The sequence below is a fragment of the Chaetodon auriga genome, chromosome 7 (genome assembly GCF_051107435.1).
Source record: "Chaetodon auriga isolate fChaAug3 chromosome 7, fChaAug3.hap1, whole genome shotgun sequence".
NCBI lineage: Eukaryota > Metazoa > Chordata > Actinopteri > Chaetodontiformes > Chaetodontidae > Chaetodon > Chaetodon auriga.
Genome location: NC_135080.1, coordinates 9,889,454 through 9,901,530, shown reverse-complemented (window position 1 = coordinate 9,901,530; position 12,077 = coordinate 9,889,454). Strand labels below are relative to the sequence as shown.

Here is a 12,077-nt window from a genome sequence, read left to right as displayed (position 1 = left end):
ACTTGACTAGAGCAGGATCTCCTTAATGATGTGATTTCATCAAATGTCAGTATTTATGTCCCCCAGCAGACGCTCCTGCTGCACACGTTGGTACCTCCAAACTCTTCTTGTGCCCTTGACTGCAGCAACATATCAAATCAACTCCTGCTCAACAAATTAGTGTCTGCTTAGTCATTTGTCATTTAATTACCGCTGTTGACTGAAATATGGTAGCTGTGCCTGCTATGACTGAACTCATTCACCGAACAAGATGGATTTGTACTGGAAACCCAACACAGCTGTGTTGAATAAGGCGTTACGCATGCAGAGAGTGTTCCTCCATTCAGAATGGTACTTGTAAGAATACAATATTGAATTTGCAAAAGATTCTGAAACATATGCAAATAAGGGATGGTGCTATAGTGTATTAGATATATACTCTGATTGATGCTGTGTGATTTGAATACATTTACTGTGCCAGAGAGACTCCAGCCATTTCCATTTTCCAGCCTTTACGTATGGCACGGAGACAGCTGCCTACTGGAGAATGGAAATCATCCAATGAAATATTTATCCACAGTGAAGAGCAAAACAGCTGGTGTGCACAGAGTAAGAGACAATAAATGACTAACACAAATGTAGGACAGAGAGGAACCTATAGCGGTGACGTTTGCCAAGATTTTAACTTCCATAACTGCAATTAATAAAACAACTGGAACTGGGAAACTTCCCCAGCTCAAAACTAGTTAGCTTCTCCCTGCTCATACCTGCTGAACTTTCTACCTCTGCTAGTCCCAGGTGAGATCTACTTACTACAAAGCAGTTAAAATGCAGTCGTCTTAATAGCGATGTGATCTCCTTTCTCAGCAAAACGTCTGTTCTCCCCACAGGAGTGGGAAGCTGCCGAAGAGTTTCACAGGATCGAGAGAGTTCTTGGAAAGACTCTCTTCTTCCCGCACGTTCGCCGCTTTCTCTCTCGCGCACTGTACCCCACATAACGCATCGCTTTTTTTCTCTCTCCCTCTTTCTAGTTTTTGCGGAGTTCGTGAACTCGCCGAGTGACTGATTTTGAGACCGCAGAGCTGTACGTGAGGGGAAAAGTGTTGTTATATCAAAGCTGTCAGGCATTCTCTGTTTGCACTATGAATCCTGCATGCGCCGTTTCCGAGGCACTTGATGTGAATATGCACACATTGTAGTCTGGGACAGTACGTCTGCTGTCACTGAGAATACAACAAGGGTACATCGTCATCTGTGTTTGTACTATCATACTGAATACACAAACAAACACAACCTGAATACTAAATGGACCAAAAAAAGCTGATAGTTGATTCACTTTTGACAAATACGATAAACTCTTAACTGAGGTGCCAGTTTATTAGGTAGATCTAGCTAAAACTACTATGGACTAACCCAACCATAAATCTTGTTTGGAGCTGTTTAAGTGAGGTGTTGATTCAATTTTGTGGTCATTTTGGAGGCTTTAGTTTTGATACTGCTGAACTGTGCTGCATTAGACTTTGTTCATCCCATTTATATCAATGGGAACAGCCTAAATATGTGAGGAGGCAGCATTTTCCCCAAGTGGAAGGGTTCAGGTATCCTGGGATGTTCCTCAGGAGAGAGAACAGGATTGATTGTGCAACTGAATACTGCAACTGCAGTAACGTGGGCTGACATGTCAGACTGTAGCGGCAAAGAGGGAGGTTAAACACAAAGAAAAGCTTGTTTTGCGGGTTAAATGCTTGTTCCTGTCTTCACAAAGAGACATGAACTGTTGGTTTACCCACAAGAAAGATCTGAAACAAGAAGAAGTTTCTCTATCCAAAATCCAGTAAGGTCTTTGTGATCAGTCCCTGCTCCTCCAGCCAACTGAGGTGGTCATGAGGAGTCTACCCTGGGAGGTATTCTGGACATGAGTGAGTGGGGGGAATTGTTTGGGCAAAACCAAGAAAAACTGGAAGGGTCTTACTGCTTTATGGTTTCCCCAGATGCAGCTGGTGGAATGGAGGAAGACATTTAGGCTATTCTCAAACCCTCGCAGCAACCCTACTCCTACATTTGCTTTCCTTTGGCTTCCCTGTTTACATTTCTCAAAGCCTCTCCCTTACCCTTATGCGACCCTTCTGCCACTGCCTCACACCTGCACCGCCCTCCCCTTCACCTTAAACCTCCATGACATTTTGTGTAAAATCAGACCTCATCTCGACAGCATCCTGCACTTCAGTAGAAACGCTGCCTCCTCTCCCTAATTACCATCTTTCCCTTTACGCCTCCGTTTTCCTGTCCCCACTTTTGACATGCTAACAACAGTTTGCTCTCCCGAGTAATGTTCTGTGAATGACGGCTTGTACCGTGCTTCCTGTGAAGTCTCCCTCGCGACAGGCAGGTGCAGCGTCGCACCGTGGCTCCTCTCCTGATGATACTTTGCCTCACCCCTGTTCCAGCTCTTCACCTCCTACAACTCTTCTATTTTGCTGGTTCTCAAGTTTTTTCCCCGCCACACTCCTCTACTTATTCCCAGTGAGTACAGTTTAAAGGCAAACTTCCTTCTGCTTGCTCCCCTTGCCCTTTCTGTTTGTCGCTGGTTAAATAAGGAGGCCCAAGTGATGCCCTGTAATATCAGCGGTGCACAGGGATGTGTGCTGTGTGACAGGAGGCGGTGGTGGAGGCGATGATAAGGATGGCACAGCTGATATCAGTTAACTGGGCTAATGAGGCATGAAGGAGCTCTACACAACTCAGGAATTTCCCTCATTCCCTCCATCTGTAGGTCTCCTTTAAAACTCTTTTATCAAAACTTACTTTGTAATCTGCATCATCACCTGCCTGCATCGCTTAAGCACAAAGTTCACTTATTTGTTACCGCTTTGCTAAATTGGATATGCATAAAGTGCAAACTTGTTGTAAAAGTGGAGGGAAAGTTCCACAGGAGAAGGCTGTGACTTTGTGCTTTGCAAGAGGTTAGGTGTTTACTTCACGATAACATGTTATCTCCATTCGCCCGCAGAGTGGCTGTGTGATGATAACACTGTAGAATGTTTTTGTGTTCCTTTTATTGGCTGATTTCTCTCTTTATCTGCTCCGTAATCATTCCCTACACACGGACATTATTACAGAGATGGATTTTCTGGGTGAGGGAGTGAGGTTAGAGTGAGAGGAAGGGAAGGAGGGGAGAAAGAGAAGGTGAGAAGGAGAGAGAGGAAGCCTCTTCTCCATCTTTTCATTATTCACAAATCGGTGTATTTCCCTCTGGAGACCAGGCCTCTCAGCGGGAAGGAGAATAGGCTCTTTTGCCCCTCTTTTTATCTCCCTTCTGTTCAATACATTTCCCTCCCTTCTTCCCGGGATTTCTCCAGTCTTTAAATGCCAAACCAATAAACCGAGGAACAAAACTCCCCACCCTCCCTCTCTCCTTCTCAGACAGACTGCATGTTCAGTATTTTAATAAAAATCACAGCTTAGATGGTCACATCTGAGAGAGCAGACACACGCACTCAAACACATGCAGACACATACACAACAATGTATGCGTGCTGTCTAATACATTTCCAGAGTCGGTTTGGTGTAACCTACTGTTCCACGCCTCAGCAGCCACTGTGACTATTAGTGGGATCTCACAGGGCTGAATAAGCAATGGGATTGTTCAAGTTGAATAACAACACAGCGAACTTCTCAGAAATAGGATTTCGGACCAGGCAGTGAAAATCACATGAATGGAGGGGGAGAAGGCTGTCAGTTTGACAAGAAACAGGGATGAGGCAGCAGTATACACGATCAAAGAAAGAAATACTTTATGAGGGGAAAACTCAAGAGCAGCAATGAAATAATGTGGGTTACTCTCTCTGTTAACTCCCTTCACAGATCTTTTTCTCAGCCATGGTTAACACTCCATGTCCTGGTATCCCTGTACATGGATAAATATTTTCTTTCTTGAGCGTATACTGTATATATGACCTTGATGTGCAACATAAAGTGCACTCTATCATGCTCAGCAGTGTAATATACATGTGCCTGAAAGAAGAAAATGAGTAAGTGGTATTCCACTGGCAGCAGAGTTGAAACCTTAATCTCATCTTAGATCTGCACATCTCCATAAATTGATGCACACTAATGCAGTGTCAGCTGTGGCCTACAAGCCATATGTGTCAGGAGCGCACACACAAGCAGCCACACTAACCTCATTTCGCCTTTTCTTAACTGTCACAGGAATACTGTAGCAGAAAATAGCAAAACTTTGCACCTACTGTCTAAGTGCACATGCACACAACTTATTTTAGTTTTTTTTTTTTTTTTTTTTTTGGTTCACATGTAAAAGAGTACAGAATAATAAGCATTCGGGGTGAGTGTGAGCAAGTGAGATGTGTGTGTTGATATTTTTGTGTGCCACCTTGAGTCCCAGTAGAAGTGAGGCAGCGAGGGCAGAGAGCAGAGAGGATAATGATCCTGCTGATAATGGAGGAGTGGAATCTGGTAAATGAGGCTGGATATGCACAGTGCTGCAGGCTGTTCCTTTGCACCCAGTGTCTCACACACACACACACACACACATATAGATGCACACACGCCCACACATCTAACAGCTCTTGACTTATACAGTATGTGCAAAATCTTGTCACATACAAATCAAAGGCAATATACTTTCCATTAGCTCTTTACTTCCTACATGCATGCGTATGTATGTATGTGTGTGTGAGTATCTGAGTTTATGTGTGAGGCTGAGAGCATGACCACTGATGATTCATCCATTAATAAAACATCGTCACCACTGGTACTGGTAATGAGAAGGCAGTGCTTATTTCAAAGGCATAAAAAGCAGTTTTAACCCACATCTCTACTCAGGTGACATTTTTAAACATTACTTTAATGGCAAAACAAATGCACCGGCGAAATTAATGAGCTACAGCAGAGATTTGGCTGTGACATTTTGCAATCATGTTTTGTTCCAAAATGAGAAAAATCCCCTGCTTGTGGATTTATATTACTAAGAGCTTTTCTATGCAAAATGACAAAGTAAAACAAAATAAATGGTGCTCATTGGATTATATACCTTGCAACACTATTGGTGCAGCTGCAAAAACATACATCAGCAAACTGTGTCCTGTATCCATCAGGCCAATGATCCACTTGTAGTTCTTACAGGAATCTTACATGGATGCTGTCCTCAGAACAAAGATTGACACTTCACAGCTAATCTGGCCTTGATTACCTCTGCAAAGCCCCAATCAATAGATTCCAGAGGTAAGATGACTCGTAATTGTATCAATCTGCTGCTCTTCATATCACCACTGTCCCCAATTGGACATTAATGATCAATTATGACCGTGTTGCTGCGCGAGTAGGGATCAATGAGGTAATGCGGTAGTGGCGGTGGGATTGGAGGGGAGAGAAAGGCACTCTTGGTATGAGAAAAAGGGAGAGAGAGTAAGAACAGAGAGCATAAAAGAAAAGATAGAAGAAGAGGCACACAAACAATCCACAGTTTGCTGCCTTAAGGCTAATATAGAGTACAGCGCAACATACAGTGATTTGGTTTTAAAGCTAAACACTTCTATAACGATTTTTGATTAGATCATGGGGTGATAAGGGCATCATTAGACTTGTCAATGGTGGAACATCCTTCTCTGTCTAAAATTGGAAAGCGGTTTGTCCCTTAAGGTGGAAAAGCAGCGTATAAAGGCAGTCTGTTTACCATCCATTAACTGCAAAGAGCATACATGAACAAAGCAGCTGCAGCTGGCAAATGGGCAAAACAAAAAGGTCTCATATTTGGATTTTCCATCCAAGACAACGCACTGAACAGAAATGTTTATATTTGCATTCATTATTTCAGTGATTTTCAATATTCACTGTTTATGGTGGGTGTGGACGAGACGCACTGCAAAATCTAAACTTAAAACTGTTAACAAGAAAAATACATTTACATCCACCAACAACAACGAGTCACCGCTCTCTCTCCGCTTTTTACATAGGTGACTTGCTGTAAGACCACACGGTGCATTATTTATATGACATATTGTATACTGTAGCAGTCACTGGATTCATTACCATCATCGTCTGTATTCACTTTCTTAATTCCTGCATAATCTGGCAACACAAACAGATTTATACGTCATGCCAGTAAAACAAGTCGACACTGAAATTGGAAAAAAAAGAGAAAAAGGGAAGGAGGAAATTTATATATAGAAGGCGGTCTGGAAAAACCCAGCAGCTTGTTCACAAGTCTGACGTAATCCTGAAACACTTTAATATTTAATTGAAGTGTCATGAAATTAAAAGGCTCAAGGAGAGGAGGCAGAGGACGAAAGAAAGAGAGAGAGAGAGAGAGAGAGAGAGAGAGAGGATCCTAGATAAGCCACTGAAATACAAAACAGCAGCTCACCTCTCCTTTTAATTACAAATATGTTGATAATGGGTTATTATCTTTGGCAGAAGAGACCCTTGACGGGCATTATCAGAGGGGGTGTTTGCCTGCTGAGAGTGTCCTCAACACAACAGCATCAAGAGTCCCTGTGGTTTCAACAATTTGGACCAGGTGTTCTGAGTCTGCATGCATCCTGCTTTTAAATCCAGATTGATGCTGTATTGATGTCCAGTACAGAATGAGAGGAATACCCTCCAGAGAAGAGCTTTAATCCATTTTGACCCAGGGTTTTACTGGACCTCGGCTACTCCCTGCTACTTAGCTAGTCTGTGCCAACATAGCAGAACAGTGACCCCCTGTGGATTCTCCCGGATAATACAAATGCAACATGACGTCACTCTGAAGCAAGAGCTGCTAACATTTGTCAACAGCTGTCCTACAAACATAAAGATAGATATCATGCAGAATCCAGTGCAAAATCATTTTTAAACTGATGCAGTATTACTTTGAACTGGCTTTTCTAGGCACTTATGCTATGAAAGAGCATGCTCCAAGGTTTGATTAATTAAGACTCGCTGTGCATTTAGTTCCACCCCCATCCTCTCCATCCCTCTCATACACATCACGTCCGGCGTGTCACGTGGACGTAATGGGTATTACACACCTCAGAGAGTGTTTGACATGACATGTCCAAGGTGTGAAAGGGCCCATGTTCAAGTTGACATGCTGCTGACAGGTGATTAGCAGAGAGTCAGGCCTTGCTGCCCCCCATTACACATTATTACACAGAAGGTTCCAGCTCTCTAATACATAATTATAAAAGTAATATAAATGTCCTTCCCATGTGTGGAGGGGGTTAAAGCGTTTATAGAGAAACTTAGAGCTGGAGTGCACAGAAAGAAAAGGCTAATATTCTCTTTAAAATAGTTGCAGTTAGAAGAGGATGTAAATTCTGTAGCTTCTAGATCTAGAGCCAGACTCTCTCCACATAAGGTGGTGATGGAGTGGTGAGAGGTCACTAATGATCCTGTCAATCAATACCTTGGCTGGTGTTTCCAGTGTTCTTCTCACATCCTGCCATGGCTGTCACTCTGCCCGGCCCACCTCAGACCCGGTGGAGACCCAGCACACCCACACCATACAGTACATCTTATCTCGGTGAGAGCTTATGACAAGAGGGATTATGTCAATTAAATCTGCCTACAGACCCGGCATCACTCCCGAGGAATAAGCATAGAGCCACGTGTAGGCTGCCTCTTCAATCAATTTGCAACTAATGAATGAAGAGGAATGATTAAACACGTGAATTGCCTCCATGAGGCTTCAATACACCTAAACTAATTCAAGGGAATCCTTAATCGCCCAACCTAGGCTTTTTGCATTGTCCCTGGTATTACAGTAACAGGATTGTAAAAGCATTGGCTTCAGTTACACCCGTCCTCCAGTGACGAAGAGACTGGTGGGGGTTAGCATTAATTTCCAAAGCCTTATGTTGCATTTGCATAATTACCATAAATCATCACAGGGATGTTCTGGTCCACGGTGGAAGAGAAGTGGGAGAGGCTACTGGGAGATGGCGCTGCTTGGAGGGGTGACAGTGTGCAGCAGACCATTGACTTCATAGCAGACATGGTTATGATTAAGAATAATCTTCCTGAAACAACGTTAAAGAAGCAGCAAGGCATGTGTTCATGTCTTGGAAGCTGAAGGTTTATGCAGAATCTATTCTTTACATTATCTGCAACAGGTTATGGTCTGTTAAATGAATTCTGCGTTGTATATTTACTTTAATAGATCATATTCGAAAGTGTGACTTGATCTGTTAGTGATTTACATGGATGTTTATAATGCTTAACAGAATTAGATTGGCTTTGTGGTGTCTTTTCCCCTCATTACTTAAGATTAGATATATTGTTTTAATAAATGTTATGATTTTACATTGACATAAACTCAACAATATTAAAGTCTGAACAGAAAGTTGCAGTGGTTGACTATGTGAAGATTGGGGAGCTGCTGTTGTCTAACTATCAGTGAATGGTACACCATGAGGTTAATGTACAGTAAATACAACAGAATGGGGGCACTGTAAGCCTGAGGGGGAGCCATTCATACAATAACGATGCTGAGGCCTTAGTGTAATAACCACTCTACTGGGGTGATACTATATGTGACCTTTTCTAGCTTTATTCCATCCATAGTAATGAAAGTTGGCTTGTACAGCGAATAGAAAAAAACACTGGCAGGATTAAAGTGATGTGAGCGCAGTGACAGGGCAACGTTTTGCACCCTGCATTGGATTAGATGGTTGAAAGTGAATGTGAGGGGTTAAATGCTTTGACACTGGGTATAGTCTGTGCAGGCTGCTGGCTCAGTAATCTGTTCTTATACTTTGTGTAAATGATGAATTTGAGTCCGCCAGAGCAAAGTCAGTGGGTTATTTCAGGACATCTTGTAGCAGGCCCAGAAGTTAACCTGGAGACCTGAATAGGTAGTCCAACACTGCTGAATGTCTCTTATCTCTTTGGAGTCAACTACAGCTTTATGCACCTGTACTTGTCCATAAAGAGTAGACACACAGGAACCCCACAAAAACTCCAAACTTTGCCTAACCTCTTTTATCTCTCCTGCCAGGCTTCCATAGCTGTTGCTACAGCTGCATGACCTGATAAAGCCAAGAGAACAGTAGGTGGGTGAGCCGGCGATAAAGAGACAAACAGGACGAGAGAGAGAGAGAGGCAGAGAGGCAGAGAGGCCAGAGAGAGGTACAAAGGAAGAGACGAGAAAAAGAGAGAGATTCATTAAATATGAAAAGGCAAAGGCAAAAATAAACTATGACAGGGCAGAAAAGAGAGGGAGGAGGGGAACATTAAGAGAGCATTGATGGAGAGGGCAGAGATGGAGAGACATGACAGCTGGCAGACGGGGAAGGTGGTGCTGCTCTGCTCGAGCCCAGTCTCAGTGCACCTTAGCAGGCCAGATGGACTAACCTGCCCCTGTGTGCCCTTCACCAGCCAATACACACACACACACACACACACACACACACACACACACACACACACACACACACAGTAAACACATCTATGTTTTGTACAAGTCAGCAAAGTACATAGATATTATGTATCTTCACCATACCCTTATTGAAGTACTGATGTGGCACAATATAAAGTTTTAATTAAGGGATTTAAGGATGGATGTTTGTAAAATTATGAGGCCCAGATATGTTTTAAGAGATATACATGCCTGAAGAAAGAAGCAAGAATACCAGTTGTTGTGTCCTTTTTCACATATTTGAATACATTCAATAGGAAACTCAGACCAGAGTTGAGATCTTGACGTTGTTGCTTTACCAAAAAATGTCAACATGTGTGTTTGCTTCAACTGGACCAGTCACTCCCGAGAGTTGCAACCCCCCCCACCCCCTCCCCCCACTGTGATACAGGATCTCCCTCTAGTGTCCAAAAGTGGCTACTACATCATTTCAGCACCAAGGCCATGGACAGCTCCCATAACCTGTAAGCAGCAATAAGCTAAGAAGCGAGGCAGGAAGGTGGACTTCATTCTGAAATCCATGATTAAAACACCTCAAAGTTTTAACAATTAAAAGCACCAAACATCTTGCCTTGGTTTAAATCTTCTCTGGGCATTTGTTTTCATCCTCATTTTTCCAGTAATTTAGTGGCACTCCAGCTAGAAAAACACTCGGCCAGTTCCCAAACAGTATTGATTGATGCCTGGTTATAAAAAGACATCTATCATCGAGACAGTCTGAAATTAAAGCTGCAGTGGTCGGTGTGTCTGTGCTCTTGTGTGTGTGTATGTGTGTGTGTGTGTGCTCCTCTCCCTTGTTTGTGTGTACGTTTAGGTGGTCGGTGGGGGGGTCAACAGTGTATAGCATGAAACAATAAAATTTAGACAGCTGATTCATATCTGGGCATAAAAGCCAGAGTTTTGTTAGGTTCCTTTTTAATGAAACCTATAATTTCTGCCTCCCTCTAGTACGGTGTTGCTATGGAGCAGAGGGATCGATCATAAAGAGAGATATCCAGAGCTGCTCTATTTTGCAGGATTGCCATGGCAATGAGTGAGCTAAGTTACAGCGTGAAAGATCATTTACACAGTAAAGAGTCGCATGTCAACTCCATCTCAGTCACACGCTGCTGAGAGCATTGCACTCATCTGTCTTAAAAACACATGCCGATGATAAAATACTGTAGCTTGGCGTGGTCACACACATACGCACTCACACACGGCGCGGTGTCATGCGGCAAGGTTTTGTCAAAGACTGATGCTAAAGGCACAAAGGTTACAAATTCAATCACTTTAGAAATGGCCGCCACATCACTGTGTCTCCATCCTTGCACGCGTGTGCATGCGTGCATTCATGAACGCGCGGAGCCTGGCGTGGACTGCGTATCTTTCGCTGGGTCGACAGAAACGAAAATGTTAGAAATTCAAACAGGGTGGAGCTGTCACATTCTCCAAAAGGATTACATCAAAGACCGGACAGAGAGAGAAAGTGTATGAAGCCAGACAGAGTTAAGTTAATATAGCGGACGTCATGCGGACTGTAGCAATCTATCAGGCTTATACAGAAAAAAAAAAGTCATGAACTCATACGAGAGGTGCAGCTGAGTCTCCGTCTGCCACAGAGGAGAGCCGATCTACAGCATCAGCAAATTAAACCGGCGAACCAACATCTGTTTTTCATCTTCCTTTACTCCCTACCTCTCTCGTTCTTGACCTTAGGGAGCTAATGTGTGTGCACACACCCACACCCACACACACGCACACGCACACACACACACCCACACACACGCACACACGCACACACACAATGATCATCTGCTTTTGTCAGACCGTCTCAGTGACTGAGCTAAGCATTTCCTGGCCGTCCCAAGGGATCTTGAACGCAGCCAACATTTACTATGTGTATGTGTGAGCCCTGTATATGTGTTATGTGTATAACCCAACAGAGAGCTTCACCCTCAGCCTCCTTGGCCTGACCGCTGACCATCAGCTGCTCACATCATGTGTTACTGTAAAACCCAGCGGCTCTGAAAAGAGCACACATTTATTCCACTCACTCACCACTCTGAATTCTCTTCGCTCAAAACCCATCTGACCCCCTTTTATCCACAAGAATCCAAATCAAACAGTCCTCTTTTGTGTAAAAGCTTTTCTCTGTAGCGATTGAGTGGACAAGTACCACCTAAGTGCGCTCATACACACAACTCTCCCAGTCGTCTCCAAGATTTAACCTGCCTGTTGACTTCAGGCTCAGAGATTAGCAGAGAAGTGTACACACACTTGCTATTCAGCCAGAAGGGTGCAGAAGACGTCAGTATAGAATTATAATGACCAGAACAGACGCAGAGAGAAAATCCTGGGGATTTATTGAGGTCTGGTTAAATGACGGGGAGATGTGCTGAATGAGAAAGGCTGTTTTCACTGATTTTGATTCTCAGGGTGTTGTTGCTCTGTGAGAGAAAGTGTGTGTATATGTCAGAGCAAATCCTTGTATATTTACTCTCTGCTCCCAGAGTGGAGGCTGGTTGTGAGTCTGCATACTGAGGCAATTAGTTGAGAGATGATGCCCCCTTCTGGACAGCAATGGGACTATGCACGCTGCCCCATATTCTCCACATAAAGCAGCACAAAACAGCCCATTATACCACAAGTCGGTGCACGCAAAGCCTCATTGATACAGCTGATGCACAGAAGTAAAAATCAC

General features: G+C 43.5%; 1 protein-coding gene across 2 annotated transcripts in view; it reads right to left on the bottom strand.

Moving 5' to 3' along the window:
- Positions 1 to 12,077, bottom strand: part of schip1 (schwannomin interacting protein 1) — a 191,277-nt gene that overhangs the window by 120,491 nt on the left and 58,709 nt on the right. The window lies entirely within an intron of this gene.